The 17,799-nt window shown below is 45.3% G+C and overlaps 1 long non-coding RNA gene across 1 annotated transcript; it reads right to left on the bottom strand.

The window, feature by feature from the left end:
- Positions 1–10,494: 10,494 nt before the first annotated feature.
- On the bottom strand, positions 10,495–16,235 carry LOC132658004 (uncharacterized). Its single transcript, XR_009596881.1, has 3 exons — positions 15,824–16,235; positions 13,886–14,022; positions 10,495–13,276 (listed from the first exon to the last, which is right to left on the bottom strand). It is a non-coding gene; the product is annotated as an uncharacterized LOC132658004 (long non-coding RNA).
- Positions 16,236–17,799: the final 1,564 nt, after the last annotated feature.

Genomic DNA, 17,799 nt, shown 5'->3' with positions numbered 1-17,799 from the left:
CAATACAAAGTGTCCACACTCTGCTTATGTCGCTCGTTTGCATGCCAGATCTCCAGAGAGTTTTGAGTTTGTGAATCCTATTTGACTGTGCTCCAGACAGTGGGACCTGAAGGGAACCAGACAGAATTGGATTCAAACCCCAGTCTCAGGATTAGATTAACTGAATGCTCTTTGATTCCAAAAGACTGACTTTGAATCCTGGCTCCATCATTTCCTGGATAATTCACCTCAGCTCTCTCCATCTGTAAAATGGGCACAGCAATATAATATCTGGGGACTTCCCTGATGGTCCAGTCATTAAGACTCTGTGCTCCCAGTGCAGGGGCCTTGGGTTTAATCTCTGGTCAAGGAACTAAGATTCCACATGCTATGAAGTGTGGCCAAAAAAATTATTTTCTTACATATAGCCTCTGACTTTGGACTGTTGTGAAAATTAAATAAGTTCACCTAGAAAAGCATCTTGAAAAGGCTGTGCCTTGCTTGCAGTAAGTTCTTAATGTGTATAAACTAAGTCATATTATCTTGAGATATTTTCTGAATGTCCCTGAGGCTAAAACGGGACTAATTCTTACTGATTCACAGGAGTGTAGCCAGGTATGGGGAGACAGCACATGTATACTATGGTGCCTGGGACACATCACAGGTGCTCCATCTACGTAGGGGCGTGTTTTCCAGTGCATGGGTTGACGTTTCATTTGCAAATACTTTTTGCAAGGAGCAGCAGATGTCACAGTTGTTTTTCAGTCACTAAGTCACGTCTGACTCTGCGATTCCATGGACTGACAGTGTGCCAGGCTTCCCTGTCTTTCACTATCTCAGTTCCTAGCAAATAGAACATAAAGGAACCTCCATCCCTGAACAGAAAAACACTGCACTCAATCAACGGCTCAGGATCACCGTATGGCAGTAATCGTTGGAGGCATATGTGACCGAAAGAAATCTGGAGCAGACCCAGCAATCCAGAGCCCCGGGCCACATTCTCCATGCCAGCCACCGTCCTCCCAGACTGCAGGGACACAATTAGATGCTGTGCCCTAGGTGCCAGGTGGCAACTCTCACTGGAGGGAGGGTCCGCTAGCACCTAGTACTTGTTTGCTCCTATGGGGATGTTCTCACCTGCTAAAGTGATGCTTGAATGCTTCAGACCTCTGAGACAGGGGTCAGACACAGCAGGGGAGTCAGACCGAGAACTAGATGCCAGCAATGTGTCTAGGGCATGGGAGCATTTGCTTGGCTCATGTCAAGCATTTCTTTGGTTTCTTTAGGATCTTGTGCCAACAACTGGGCTGAGAAAAGAAAGCTTCAGAGCATTTCCAGGGTGGGAAGAAAGTGTTTTATGAGTAACCCTGCAGATGAAATTTTTTGCTCATTGAACACCTAGTACTGATCACTGGGGATGCACACAGTTGTCAATCAAACAGACCAGCATCCTACTCTCCTGGAGGTGACCCTCCAGGGCGATGTGGGGATTGGGCAGAAGAATGATGAGAGATGAAATGGCATTTGTTTCTCATTCTCTGTCCTGGTGTTCCTCTAATTAGAAGAGAGTGGAGAGTCAGCTGATGGTTGTGTAAAGTGTGTATTGCACAAGTCCAAGGCACGCAAGTCGCACTGTAGGCTGTCAGTGACCCTTCCTGGAGTCATTTGGTGCCGAGCCTGTTTAACCAAGAGCACAGCTCTGGGGAGCAACTTTCCAGGTGGTGCTAGTGGTAAAGAATCCGCCTGCCAAAGCAGGATACACAGGTTCAATCCCTGGGTCAAGAAGATCCCCTAAAGGAGGAAATGGCAACCCACTCCAGTATTCTTGCCTGGAGAATCCCATGGACAGAGGAGCCTGGCGGGCTACAGTCCATAGAGTCACAAAGTCACACACAACTGTAGCAGCTCAGCATGATGACTGTATATTGGTTACTTACTGCATTTTTAAGGTTAAGGTAATATATGCTCTACAACAGATGAATTTCTTATCGAAATAATGGAATCCCCAGACCTTTTAGTTGTGTGATATTTTCCTGGTGTATGCTGCTACTCTACCCAAATAAGCTCCTCCTTTACCTTCCCTGTGGTCCAGTGATTAAGAATCTGCCTTCCAATGCAGGGGACATGAGTTCAGTCCCTGGTCAGGGAACCAAGATCTCACATGCCACAGGGCAACTAAACCTGAGTGCCACAACTAGAGAAATCTATGCACCACAACAAAGACCTAGCACAGCCAACATCAAAATATCGTTTGTTGCCATTGCTGTGCTATGCTCAGTGATGCCCAACTCTTTGTGACCCCATGGACTGTAGCCCTCCAGGTTCCTCTGTCCATGGAATTTTCCAGGCAAGAACACTGGAGTGGGTTGCCAATTGTACAGTCCTGGCCAAAGAACAGATCAAAATTTATTTTAAAAAAAATAGACTAAGACAAGGTTGACTGCTATGGAGTGGCCTGAGGTAGCTCTCGCTCTCTCTCTCTCTCTCTCTCTCTCTCTCTCTTTTTCTCTTCTGATTTCTTTTTATCCAAAATGAGGAAGCAAGATTGGCTGAGAACTTGTCAGTAGGGTACAGGAGCAGGAGGACTGATGATGTCCCAAGCCCAGGTAGAGCTCTACCAGAGAATTCAATGTTTGGTGTCCTGGAGTGCTGTCTGAGTTACCAATTACCATTGGGCATTCATAAAGCATCCCTGGTGGTGCTAGTGGTAAGAACCCACCTGCCAATGCAGGAGACATAACAGACAGGGGTTCTATCCCTGAGTCAGGAAGATGCCCAGAAGAGGAGGGCACGGCAACCCACTACAGCATTCTGGCCTGGAGAAGCCCATGGACAGAGGAGCCTGGGGGGCTACAGTCCATGGGGTGGCAAAGAGTCAGACATGACTAAAACGACTTGGCAAGCCAGCAAGCAATTCATAAAGCAGAGCCCTACTTGTATGAGTAACTGCCTTGGTTAAGAACGTTTTCAGGAGGAGAGGCAAATGGGCAATGCGTTGTTGTTTTTTCTGTTTGTTTGTTTGTTTGCCATGTGGCATGTGGGATCTCACTTCTCTGACCAGGGATCAAACCCACACCCCTTGCATTGCCAGTGTGGAGTCTTAACCACTGGACTGCCAGGAAGTCAGTCCCCAGAAGTGCATCCTGATCTCAGGCTTAGCACCATTCGCCTACCAGATAAACCTCACTCTCTCTGCTTATAAGCACCTGCAGTCTAAAAGGCGCTCTGAAGTCCTGCTGTCGTTCATTCATCTCAAAATCCCCGTGCACTTTCTGTCATCTTCATTTTACAGATGAGGAAGCAGAGACTCAGAAAAGAAGATGGTCTATCTCGAGCTCATGATGCTTGGAAGAGGCAGCGACAGGGCTGCAAAGCCAGTCTCTGGATTCCACCCACTAGTTTAACTCCCTGACCCCTATCTTATTCTCTATTATATCATTTATCCCTTGTTTCATCCTCTTCGTGCATTTATATATTTTACTTTTATATTTCATTTACTCTCTCTTCATTGTTCTTGCTATTATTATACTTGAAAAAAATCCCATCAAATTCTTACCAGAACAATAGACAGATGAACAGTCCTGGATAATCGTCTGTGGATTTTCATGTCTTTCCCTGCCTGGACAACATGTCTTTCATTCTATCAGTGGGTCTTCATTTCTGCAACCTGGTACCCAGCCTTGGCATATTGTTGTCCCTTAACTGATGTTAGAGGAAAGAATTCAGCCCCATGTTGTCTCTCTTCAGGGCTAACCAGCAAATTGGAATTCTCTTCCCTGGTAGAACAGTCACTGACCTCTTGAGCAATCTCTGGCTGGACAAGGACAGAGCCCTCTTTGATCTTGCTGGGTGATCTTGGGAGACTAATGAAGCCAAGCCGGGCCAGCAGATTTGGGCAGCATCTGGGCCCATTATTTCATATGGTAGCTGGATCATGACTGCAAAGGAACCATGCCTGCCTTGCTTTGGGTTCATCATTTCATGATGGCAACTAAGTTCCCAGAATATGCCAGACCCTGTCTTCTCACATCATCCCTTGTGTGGGATGGTCTCAAGTCCTCGTCTCCTCTGGTGTTTGGTCTGGGTGGCTCAAAATAACCTGTGTTGATTGAATTTCATTCAGGAAGTCCTTAATGGGTGCTAATTGATTTGAGCAAGAACCCTGTGAGCTAGAAACTACTATTATCTGCACATTGCCAAAGAGAAAATTGGTACACTTAGCTGGGAGTGTTTGCTTTTTCAAGGTCACACAGTGGTCGAGTCAGGGCCCAAATCCAGGCATTCTAGCTCTGGAACCTGTTCTCTTAAGCACTCTGCTATATGATGATAACTGAAATGTGGGAGCCACATGGGCATGGAGCATTCACTCGTGCTTAGCAGTCTCACTGGCAGTGCAGAGTAGACCGCATGGAAGACACAAATGACCAAGTTTCAGGGGCCCTGTTTTGTGCTGCTTTGAAATGATAGGTGAGAAGTTGCTTATCAACTGTAGTGTTTTGAGTGAGGCACACTTGACTCTGATTTCTTTCTCTGTTTTACTGGGCCGAGCAGCATCTTTTTTTCTCTCTCTCTCTTTTATGTTTTATTTTCTGGCTGTGCTGCTCAGCATGTGGGATCTTAGTTCCCTGACCGGGGATTGAACCCATGCACCCTGCAAGGGAAGCAGAGTCTTAACCACTGGCCCACCAGGGAAGTCCCTGGTGCAGCATCTTTCAAGCTAACTGTTCCTCAGTCGAAGGGTCACCATAACTGAGTCCTTCACCCCATTGACAGTTGGAAGCCATAGTTGATAATATTATAAGTCCATCCACCACCAGCACCTGCTGTTTCACCAGAGTTAAACCCTTGACTCAGGCTAATCCAATACACTTCTTACCCAGGAATCTGGACTTGGGGCTGAGAGAGAAAGCAACTCTATTTTATTGTTGTTATCTATGTTTGGGGCGTCCCTGATGGCTCAGTGGTAAAGAATCCGCCTGTAATGCAAGGAGATGCAAGAGATGAGGGTTCGATCCCTGGGTCAGGAAGCTCCCCTGGAGAAGGAAATGGCAACCCACTCCAGTACTCTTGCCTGGGAAATCCCATGGACGGAGGAGTCTGGCGGGCTATAGTCTGTGGAATCACACAGAGTCAGACACGACTAAGCAACTGAATACACACATACGCACACACAATATTTAATAAGTGAATGACTAAATGGAAAGAAATCAAATACCTCCTCTGAGCCTCAGTTTTCCCAGCTGTGAAATGGAAGAAGAGAAGGGTAACCTCACGGGGTGCCTATAAAGACTAAAGAAAAGATGGACAGAGTACCTGACATGCAGGAGGCACTGGGTGAATGGCAGCCACCCCTGGAGGTGGGGGTGTGTAGGCAACCATAGCTTTAGCATCTCCAATAATAGGCATTCGATTTCCACCTCAGGTGATATCCCCTTTCTGTGTTTTGACTCAAACCCCAGGTGGGGTGAAACTGTGGAAGAGGGGAAATCTGAAATTAGATGTGCCACCACGATCCCCAGATCAGAATCCGTTTTCATTTAATGTGTCTCTATGCCGTGAGCAGTGCAGCTGTGCTGGGGATTAAATGAGGAGGACAGATCTGTCTTCGAAAGAAGGGAGAATTTCCTGTGCTGGTCTGTCGAGATACTTGCTTTCCCACCATTTGTCTGGGTCAGATCCCACACGCCCCCTCACCCCGGCCTCCTCCCTCGCAATAGCCAGAGATCGAATTAAGCATCCACTCATGGAACTGAGAAGAGATACGGACACACATTAACGTCAAGATCGCCAGGGTGCATCAGAAATAAATACTGTTCCTCTCTTCCCATTCCTCACAGCATACTCCAGGGATGCCCCGTATTTGTTTCTCAGCTGTGCCAGCAGGTCTGGGAGAGGGTACCCCGGGAGAGAATGGATCAGGGTCATGTAACATATCGCTGGGTGGGGGGAGGGTAGGGTAATGGCCCATCACTCAGCAAATGACAGGTCAACAACCCCTGTCTCTTGGGTACCCCCTGTGAAAGCCCCATCACCCTGTTTCACAATAGTCTTAATCCAGCTGTCTCGATTCAAAAAAAGTTTCCGTGGCTTGTCAAAGTGGCCCATTAAAATAACTCAGGCATTGTGACTATCTGAACATTTTAAAAATGGGGGCGGCTTGAAAATAAATCACTTTGTGTCAGTCACTGCATGTCAGATGTTGGTGGAAGCCACATAAACACATTCACGTTGTTCGACACCATGTTTTTCTTTCAACAGTTTGCAGTTTTTCCCTCTTGTGGTTGCTGAGAGCTGAACCTTAGGATGTGGCAGAAAAGGCCCTGGCCTGGAGGGAGCTAGAGTTAGCGGCTCGGTCATGTCCAACTCGGTGCGACCCCATGGACTGGAGCCCGCCAGGCGCCTCTGTCCATGATTATCTCCAGGCAAGAATACTGGAGGGGGTAGCCATTCCCTTCTCCAGAGGATCTTCCCGACCCAGGGATCAAGTTAACTAGTAGCATATTATATAATTCAGGGCAGTTCAGTTCAGTTCAGTTCAGTTGCTCAGTCGTGTCCGACTCTTTGCGACCCCATGAATCACAGCACGCCAGTCCTCCCTGTCCATCACCAACTCCCAGAGTTCACTCAGACTCACATCCATCGAGTCAGTGATGCCATCCAGCCATCTCATCCACTGCCGTCCCCTTCTCCTCCTGCCCCCAATCCCTCCCACCATCACAGTCTTTTCCAATGAGTCAACTCTTCGCATGAGGAGGCCAAAGTACTGGAGTTTCAGCTTCAGCATCATTCCTTCCAAAGAAATCCCAGGGCTGATCTCCTTCAGAATGGACTGGTTGGATCTCCTTGCAGTCCAAGGGACTCTCAAGAGTCTTCTCCAACACCACAGTTCAAAAGCATCAATTCTGCAGCACTCAGCTTTCTTTGCAGTCCAACTCTCACATCTATACATGACCATAGGAAAAACCATAGCCTTGACTAGACGGACCTTTGTTGACAAAGTAATGTCTCTGCTTTTCAATATGCTATCTAGGTTGGTCATAACTTCCCTTCCAAGGAGTAAGCGTCTTTTAATTTCATGGCTGCAATCACCATCTGCAGTGATTTTGGAGGCCAAAATAATAAAGTCTGACACTGTTTCCACTGTTTCCCCATCTATTTCCCATGAAGTGATGGGACCGGATGCCATGATCTTCGTTTTCAGAATGTTGAACTTTCAGCCAACTTTTTCGCTCTCCTCTTTCACTTTCATCAAGAGGCTTTTTAGTTCCTCTTCACTTTCTGCCATAAGGGTGGTATTATCTGCATATCTGAGGTTATTGATATTTCTTCGGGCAATCTTGATTCCAGCTTGTGCTTCTTCCAGTCCAGCGTTTCTCATGATGTACTCTGCATAGAAGTTAAATAAGCAGGCTGACGATATACAGCCTTGACATACTCCTTTTCCTATTTGGAACCTGTCTCTTGTTCCATGTCCAGTTCTAACTGTTGCTTCCTGACCTGCATATAGGTTTCTCAAGAGGCAGGTCAGGTGGTCTGGTATTCCTGTCTCTTTCAGAATTTTCCACAATTTATTGTGATCCGCACAGTCAAAGGCTTTGGCATAGTCAAAAAAGCAGAAATAGATGTTTTCCTGGAACTCTCTTGCTTTTTCCATGATCCAGCAGATGTTGCCAATTTCATCTCTGGTTCCTCTGCCTTTTCTAAAACCAGCTTGAACATCTGGAAGTTCATGGTTCACATATTGCTGAAGCCTGGCTTGGAGAATTTTGAGCATTACTTTACTAGCGTGTGAGATGAGTGCAATTGTGCTATAGTTTGAGCATTCTTTGGCATTGCCTTTCTTTGGGATTGGAATGAATACTGACCTTTTCCAGTCCTGTGGCCACTGCTGAGTTTTCCCAATTTGCTGGCATATTAAGTGTAGCACTTCCACAGCATCATCTTTCAGGATTTGAAACAGCTCAACTGGAATTCCATCGCCTCCACTAGCTTTGTTCATAGTGATGCTTTCTAAGGCCCACTTGACTTCACATTCCAGGATGTCTGGCTCTAGATGAGTGATCACACCATCATGATTATCTTGGTCATGAAGATCTTTTTTGTATAGTTCTTCTGTGCATTCTTGCCACCTCTTCTTAATATCTTCTGCTTCTGTTAGGTCCATACCATTTCTGTCCTTGATCGAGCCCATCTTTGCATGAAATGTTCCCTTGGTATCTCTAATTTTCTTGAAGAGATCTCTAGTCTTTCCCATTCTGTTGTTTTCCTCTGTTTCTTTGCATTGATCGTTGAAGAAGGCTTTCTTATCTCTCCTTGCTATTCTTTGGAACTCTGCATTCAGATGCTTATATCTTTCCTTTTCTCCTTTGCTTTTCACTTCTTTTCTTTTCACAGCTATTTGTAAGGCCTCCCCAGACAGCCATTTTGCTTTTTTGCATTTCTTTTCCATGGGGATGGTGTTGACCCCTGTCTCCTTACAATGTCACAAACCTCATTCCATAGTTCATCAGGCACTCTGTCTATCAGATCTAGGCCCTTAAATCTATTTCTCACTTCCTCTGTATAATCATAAGGGTTATGATTTAGGTCATACCTGAATGGTCTAATGGTTTCCTCTACTTTCTTCAATTTAAGTCTGAATTTGGCAATAAAGAGTTCATGATCTGTGCCACAGTCAGCAAAAACAGTTTTTGCTGACTGTATAGAGCTTCTCCATCTTTGGCTACAAAGAATATAATCAGTCCGATTTCTGTGTTGACCATCTGGTGATGTCCATGTGTAGAGTTTTCTCTTGCGTTGTTGGAAGAGGGTGTTTGCTATGACCAGTGCATTTTCTTGGCAAAACTCTATTAGCCTTTGCCCTGCCTCATTCCATATTCCAAGGCCAAATTTGCCTGTTACTCTAGGTGTTTCTTGACTTCCTACTTTTGCATTCTAGTTCTCTATAATGAAAAGGATATCTTTCTTGGGTGTTAGTTCTAAAAGGTCTTGTAGGTCTTCATAGAGCCATTCAACTTCAGCTTCTTAGCATTACTGGTTGGGGCATAGACTTGGATTACCGTGATATTGAATGGTTTGCCTTAGAAACGAACAGAGATCATTCTGTCGTTTTTGAGACTGCATCCAAGTACTGCATTTTGGACTCTTTTGTTGACCATGATGGCTACTCCATTTCTTCTGAGGAATTCCTGCCGGCAGTAGTAGATATAATGGTCATCTGAGTTAAATTCACCCATTCCAGTCCATTTTAGTTTGCTGATTCCTAGAATGTCGACGTTCACTCTTGCCATCTCCTGTTTGACCACTTCCAATTTGCCTTGATTCATGGACCTGACATTCCAGGTTCCTATGCAATATTGCTCTTTACAGCATCGGATCTTGCTTCTATCACCAGTCACATCCACAGCTGGGTACTGTTTTTGCTTTGGCTCCATCCCTTCATTCTTTCTGGAGTTATTTCTCCACTGATCTCTAGTAGCATATTGGGCACCTACTGACCCGGGAAGTTCCTCTTTCAGTATCCTATCATTTTGCCTTTTCATACTGTTCATGGGGTTCTCAAGGCAAGAATACTGAAGTGGTTGCCATTCCCTTCTCCAGTGGACCACATTCTGTCAGACCTCTCCACCATGACCCGCCTGTCTTGGGTGGCCCCACGGGCATGGCTTAGTTTCACTGAGTTAGACAAGGCTGTGGTCCTCGTGTGATTAGATTGACTAGTTTTCTGTGATTATGGTTTCAGTGCGTCTGCCCTCTGATGTCCTCTCGCAACACCCACCATCTTACTTGGGTTTCTCTTACCTTAGACGAGGGGTATCTCCTCAAGGTTGCCCCTCCTGACCTTGAAAGTGGAGTAGCTCCTCTCAGCCCTCTCAGCTCCTCTCAGCCGGCGCAGCCCCCGCTCCTTGGATGTGGGGTTGCTCCTCTCAGACGCCACCCCTGACCTCGGGCGTGGGGTACTCACATGAGCCAGGTGGAAAAGGAGGTAATTGGAATGTAGGTAGGAGATTCTATATTTGTCCACAGGTCATAACTCTTGACTGTCCTACCTAGAGCAGACATTATTAATTGATCCTTTTATTTGTTCCTGTGTATCCCAGATGTAGTCTCAGAATCCATTTCCAGCCCCAAGTTTCAGGGAGCCACTGCCAATCGATCCAAGATAGACTTTGAGAAGAAACTCCTCTATCATTCCTGCCCCATGTGATCTCAAAGGTCTTCATATTGTGCAAACACTATATGCATGGAAGGCAATTGTCCACGTGACCATCACTCAGTTTGTAGAGGGACTTTCTACTTTCATGCCTCCAGCCAAACCCTGTAAGCTGCCTTCAAAAGAGCATCACTGGAGGGACTTCCCTGGTGGTCCAGTGGTTAAGAATTCACCTTCCAGTGCAGGGGACACGGGTTCAATCCCTGTTCCAGGAACTAAGATCCCACATGCCTTGGGGCAACTAAGCCCCCAAACTACAACAAAGATCCTGCATGCCACAACCAAGACCTGACGCAGCCAAATAAATAAACAGATATTTTTTAAAAAGAACATCACTGGGGGTTAAGATTTCCAAATAATTAACTACTCTCAAATTAAAAAAGAATGGTTGAATTTCTCATTTCATAAAAGCTTCAGAAGGACATGGAAACATGAAATGGAGATGATCACAAAGTGGTCCATGGTCCAGAGAATGGTTCTGGATGATCAGCAAGATCTACCTAGAACCAGAAGACAAAGAAGTTTCATTGGGCTCATATGTGAGATTTCTTCACAGACCCAAGCTCAGTCCAACCTATTTGGTAGGGATTCAGATTTCCTTCAGACTGTAGTGGATGGAGACATCTCTCTGCCTGTCAGAAGTCTTCACATGGAACCCAGGAAATTATGGCTAGGTCCAAGAGGGTTATTACACAATTGGCTTAAAACTCAGCATTCAAAAAACTAAGATCATGGCATCCAATCCCATCACTTCAAGGCAAATAGATGAGGAAACAATGGAAACAGTGACAGACTTTATTTTCTTGGGCTCCAAAATCACTGCAGATGGTGATTGCAGCCATGAAATTGAAAGATATTTTCTCCTTGGGAGAAAAGCTATGACCAACATAGGCAGCATATTAAAAAGCAGAGACATCACCTTGCTGACAAAGGTCCATCCAGTCAAAGCTATGGTTTTTCCAGTAGTCATGTACAGATGTGAGAGTTGGACCATAAAGAAGGCTCAGCACTGAAGAATTGATGCTTTTGAACTGTGGTGTTGGAGGACTCTTGAGAGTCCCTTGGACTGCAAGGAGATCCAACCAGACAGTCTTAAAGGAAATCAGCCCTAAATATTCATTGGAAAGACTGCTGCTGAAGCTGAAGCTCCAGTCCTTTGGCCACCTGATGCAAAGAGCTGACTCACTGGCAAAGATCCTGATGCTGGGAAAGATGGAGGGCAAGAGGAGAAGGAGGATGAGATGATTGGATGACATCATCGACTTGATGGACTTGATGATGAGTCCATCATCAACTCAGAAATGAGTCTGAGCAAATTCAGGGAGTTAGTGAAGGACAGGGAAGCCTGGTGTGCTGCAGTTCATGGGGTTGCAAAGAGCTGGACATGACTGAGAGAGTGAATGATAACAACAGAGTCCATCCTGGACCTGGCACGTCTGTTGAGGCTGACATATGGCAGAGTGCTGCTTCCCTAAAGCAATTCTACTTTGGTCAGAGAGCGATTCCTCTGCCTGCCAATGCAGGAGACATGGGTTCTGTCCCTGACCCTGGAAGATTCCACCTGCTACGGAGGAACTAAGGCCATGCACCACACTACTGAGCCTGCACTCTGGAGCCTGGGAACCACAACTCCTGAGCCCATGCACTCTAGGGCCCATGCTCTGAAACAAAAGAAGTCACCGCAATGAGAAACCCGCACACCTCAACTAGAGAGTAACCCTGACTTGCTGCAACTAGAGAAAAGCCCATGCAGCTGTGAAGACCTGGCACAACCAATGAATAAATAAAATTATATTTAAAAGAGCAACTCTGGTCCAGCTGAGAAAAGTACATGAGTCTGATCCCCATTCATGTGCTGATGTTATTGAGCATAGCTGTTCCTGGCCTCAGGACACATCTATAAGTTTTTGCTCCACCAACCCTGGTGTTAAAAGTGATAAAACTATGATCCCATAGAAGGATGGTGTCTGGCACTATTCCTTTGAGATATGGGCCATGAAGGTCAAGGCAGCCATCACCCAAGTTTCCAGATGCCACGTCTTCTCTGGTTTGGGCAAATACCCCACAGAGTAGGGATATCAGAATAAGGCTCACTGTAGTGACAGAAGCAGGTTTTTGGTTGAAGTGGGGGAAATATTTTGAATTCTGCTGGCTTTCATTTTTGTCTGATGGACACATCCATCTTCGAGCGATGTTGTCTGATATATTGCACATCAGGCACTTAACACAGGGTCTGACAGGTAGAAAGAGCTCAGTAATGGGAGGTATTGAGTGGATAATTACAACAGCATTGTAAGTAGACTCCCTGCCTCTAACTTTACCTCTTCTCGTCCTCTCTCCATGCTAAGCAACAGTGATGGTGTTGATGATGTGGATGCTGATGGAGACAAGTGTAGTAATGGTTTTCCCATTTTCAGGCACCCATTGTGTGCCAAGTAAGATTGCCTACATTACCTCACTCAGTCCTTTTAGTGTTTATAAATATTATGCCAACTTAACCATTATGGACAATGAGGCTCAGGGAGGTTAACTTGTGAAATTCTTGACAGATAGTAACTGTAAGAGCCAGGATTTGAATCCCACTCCCTTCTGTTAATCCTTGTCTCTCATTCACCCACCCAATTAGGATTCATCAAGAACCTGCTACTATAGTCTAAGCGCACCAGAGCTGGTTCTGGGGACGCAGCGCAGCAAGACAGAGACAATCTGTCTTTGCATGAAACTTAAATCTTAGTCGAGGTAGACAGACAATAAAGGGCTTCTCAGATGGCCCAGTGGTAAAGAGTCTTCTTGCTAATGCAGGAGATGCAAGTTCTATCCCTGGGTCAGGAAGACCCCCTGGAGAAGGAAATGGCAACCTGCTCCAGTATTCTTGCCTGGGAAATCCCATGGACAAAGGAGCCTACAGTCTGCGGGGTCACAAAAGAGTCAGACACGACTTGGTGACAAAGCAACAACAGCAATAAATAAAGGAAAAGCTGGGAATTCCCTGGTGGTTGAGTGGTTAAGACTGCACTTTCACTGTAGAGGGCTGGGGGTTGATCCCTGGTCAGGAACTAAGACTTCACAGCTGGATGGCATGGCCTAAAAAAGAGAAAAGTCAATGAGACAATTTCAGATAGCAGAAAGGACTATTAAGACCCCAGTGGGATATGATATATTAAGTAACAGGGGGAAGAAAAGCAGTTAAATTGAATGCTAAGGAAGGGCCCCATTAGGCGGACACGTTGAGATCTAAACATAGGAAGTTGCTCTCATTTAAGGATCATGACATGATAAAAATGATACCAGACATATGCAAAGGCCCTGAGGCAGGAGAGGCCTTTCCATGTTTAGGGGAAATCAAGGCAACTACAGTGACTGGAGGTGACAGATGTGATTGTCCCAGTAATGGATGCTCTTGAAGAGGTACGTAAAGGCCAGTTCACTAAACCAGCCCTAGCACTGGACACAGAACTTGGCTCATCTGAGACAGTCAGTGAATGACTCTGAGTGGATAGCTTCTTTGATTCCTTGCCAGATTTCCTTTCTCTCTACCATGAGAAATGCTTGTCTATATTTGCTTCCATTCAAAAAGCTATTTGGAGTGGGAAAATTCAAGAAAGAGTCCATGGTTAAGCAGAAAGAACTGGAAAGAATGTTTCAAGCTGGGTTCATCTGACTTCATTCATGTCACAAACATTTCTTGAATACCTGCTCAGTTCCTGCTCTGGGATACACCAGCTCCCTGTTTCGATTTGGAAGGTAAACTGGTCCTGTTATTCCCCCGTGATAAGGAAGCTGAGTCCCATCCATGAGTCACCCTGGGCTCCGGCAAGAAGTTCAAAGCTCTAAATGGATTGTAAACATACCAGAGTCAGAAGTCCTCAGAGTCACTAGATTAGCAGTTGAGAAGGTCAGCTTGAGAGGTCTCAGACTTGGATTTAAATCATGGTTCTGCCACTGTCTTTTTAAAAAAATATTTATTTGGCTGTGCTGGGTCTTAGTTGCTGCATATGGGATCTAGTTCCCTTACCAGGGATCGAACCCAGGCCCCCTGCATTGGGAGCATGGAGTCTTAGCCACTGGACCACGAGGGAAGTCACCTGGGCCTGCCAGTTTCTAGTTAAGTTATCCAGGATCAGCTGCATCTCTTCTCTGAGCCTCAGTTTCCTCATCTGTATTCTGGGAATGATAACATCTTACTCATATGAGGACACATGTACTCTTAGAATATATACAGTCCTTCCTCTTTATGCCCTGACATAGTGTTGATAAGATAGCAAATGGTTATTATTATTATTATTATTTAGATAGTTTTGCCTCATAAAAGAACCTGAAAAAAAAAAAAAAAAACTATCTGTCCTGAAAAGTGCAGCCAGAACGTGATACCAAAAGAAGACTATTGCATAATAAGCCATGAATTACAGCTTCTGGTTCAAGCTCTGATCCCTTCTTGCTGTGTAATCTTAGGCAGGTCATTTCCCCAATCTGGGCTCTGAGTACCCTAGTTTTCCTCTCAGTTCAGAAATTACAGGTTCTGGGATTTCCCTGGTGGTGCTGGTGGTTAAGAATCCGCCTGCCAATGCAGGGGGCATGGATTCGATCCCGGCATGTGAGATCTCGCATGCTGAGGGGCAACTAAGCCCGTGCACCACAACTACTGGAGCCCGTGGATTCCACAGCCCACACTCCACAACAGGAGAAGCCCCTGCAATGAGAGAACACACACGGCAATGAAGAGTAGCCCCCGCTTGCTGAAACTACAGAGAGCCCGCGAGCAGCGACAAAGACCCAGCACAGTCAAAAACATACATTCATTTTTAAAAAGTAATCACAGATTTCCTTACCTCTAGAGCAGAGCATCAAGGCAAGCAAAAGCTCTGGTTCCCAAACAGAGTGCCTTTCGTGGTGGAGCCAAAATCCATACAACTACCCCAACATCTTGATCCTGTGTATGTTGGCAGATACACAGCTTCCGCATGGGAATAACTATGTCAAAACAAGCTTTCCTCTGCCCCAAGGGGTCAACCTCACTCCTGAAAATCAAGCAGCTGACTGAGTCCAGGTCCAAGCACCGTGGAAGTGAGTGCGCAGAGCAAAGCATGCATTCACATTCCACGATGGTTACGTCCAGTGATGAATGGACCAGTTTCTTGACAGAGAGGAATTTCCTATAGGTTGGGGTGACCTTCCTAGTGATGTGTTTATTTGACAGCCCAAGGCAATGAATTCACAGAGAGGAAGAGAAGAGAGGAGGAAGGGAAGGGAAAGAAAGGTTATTTAAGCACAAGAGCATCTTCTCAGGTCTGAAAGAAAAACAACTGACAGTGTAACAACAAATCATATAAGCAGCTTGAGAAAAAAGAAGATCATCAGAGACTCAAAGGTTCTGAGGAGATACTGAAGCCAGGAAATGTGTACTTTTGTCTGTCTTAGTACTTAGGGCCAATCACTGTCACTGAATCCATTCTTTGTTCAATAGCTAAATTGTGTCCGACTCTTTGCAACCCCATGGACTGCAGCACGCCAGGCCTCCCTGTCCTTCACCATCTCCCGGAGTTTGTTCAAACTCATGTCCATTTGAGTCACTGATGCCATCCAACCACCTCATCCTCTGTCACCCCCTTCTCCTCTTGCTCCCAATCTTACCCAGCATCAGAGTCTTTTCCAATGAGTCAGCTCTTCATATCAGGTGGCCAGAGTATTGGAGCTCCAGCTTCAGCATCAGTCCTTCCAGTGAATATTCAGGGTTGATTTCCTGTAGAATTGACTGGTTGGATCTCCTTGCAGTCCAAGGGACTCTCAAGAGTCTTCTCCAGCACCATAGTTCGAAAGCATCAATTTTTCGGTGCTGAACCCACTTGGCACACAGTAAATACTCAAGAATCACTTGTGAAATGGAAGAATGACAGGATGACATTATTGCTGGCTGGAGCTTCCCGTGAAGGTGTTACAGGTTAAATGGGTTGTGGGAGATGGGGAGGATTTGGATGGCCAGAGGAGAGAAATAACTCAGGGAGAGCATCAGCTTTGACAAAGATCCTCACAAGAGAATCAGCTTGGCTTGATGTGTTGGGAAATGTATTAGTTAGACAAGGTGAGGCTATGCTGGTCAATTTCCCTGGACTCTCAGTGACTCAGTATAATAGAGGTTAATTACTTAATCAGGTCGTATGCCCAGTGCAGGCTATCAAGGGACTCTGTTCCATGTAGCTACTCCAGGACCCAGGCTGAAGGTTGCTCTGATGTCTGTTACCTGCATTATTGGCAACATGAGTTCTTTATGGTCACCAGAGTAGGGGAAGAGATCACACGGAGAACATAAATAACATTGGAGTCAATGGATCGACAATAAAGCAATAAAGATAGAGGTTAGACTTAAGTAGAAAATGTCTGACCCTCAGAGTTGAGTGCCAGAAAAACATGAGGGGAGTACCCTTCACCCCTGTGTAACACCACATCTTATCATGGTGCCACCTAGGACCTAAATCAGAACCGTTTGTGCCTGGCAGATCACAAAACCTTTAGTGACAGCAGTTCCTGCAGGTTTTGCCTCTTCCCCAAGGATACAGAAATAGATTCCAAGATTCTCTATTCTGGGAAATAGGCTTTCTGCCATCTTTGCCATTCTTTCCATTTTCTTCCCTCCCCATCCCCTGAGATGTTTCACTTTCTCCTCAAATTTCCCTTTCTCTCATGCAAATCAAGACATGCAAAATCACTCCTGAGAGCTTGGGTCCTATCACTTTATCAGACACTCCCAGATATATCTGAGACCCAGATCAGTAAGACAAGACACTACTTCTCTCTGCTTTAAGGAAAGGCTATAATTCTTTGTGCGGATAGCCCCATGGGTAGCTTTCTTTGGTGTAAGATTCCTTTATCAAGGCGATGGAGACCTCCCCTAGCATCCTTTACAAGTAGTAGCAACCTCAGTGTCCACTTTAGCCCATTCTAGTTCTTCATTTTTATTTTTCTTTCTAGCATTTACCATCATCTGATATTCAATTGTTTAATACTGTATCCTTCTCTAGAATGTGTTTGTGTGGGTTTATTGCTCCAGGACTAGCATCCAGAACTGTGTTTGGTATATAGTATGTGCTCAATAGATATTTTTGGGGGCAAAAATGATGAAAGCTCTGAGATTTGAAATAACATCATGGATGGGAGCCTTGGAATTTCAAAGTGGATCCCATGGAGATCCATTCCATGTGAAAAGAATATTAGTTTTTCTACTCACAGGTCAGTTGGAGCACTCTGGTTTTACTTGTTGCATCCTGGAGGGCTAGAAGTAAGCTTCTATTTGAAAAACAGGTTCAACTTAAAAAGAATTTGGACATCACTGATACAGGCCAAATCCTACATTGAGTGAATGTATAAATTGAGGTCTAGCAAGGGGAGTATATTTACCAGGTCACTCTGCCAGTTAATGACAGTGTCAGGCCCAGAACACAGCCCGCTCAATGATTTACACTGCATGACTGGGATGCAAAGACTGGAAGAGGTGATTTGATCAGACGTTACTTATTTTATGAGTTAGGACTCTGAAATGAAACTGAGTTCAGTGACATGAGCAGCTCCTTGTTAATAAACCCTACTCTGTAAAACCAAGGTGGAAAATTCCA

The sequence above is a fragment of the Ovis aries genome, chromosome 17 (assembly GCF_016772045.2).
Source record: "Ovis aries strain OAR_USU_Benz2616 breed Rambouillet chromosome 17, ARS-UI_Ramb_v3.0, whole genome shotgun sequence".
NCBI classification, from domain to species: Eukaryota; Metazoa; Chordata; class Mammalia; order Artiodactyla; family Bovidae; genus Ovis; species Ovis aries.
Note: the sequence above shows the minus strand (reverse complement) of the source record. Positions and strands in the feature narration are given on the sequence as shown.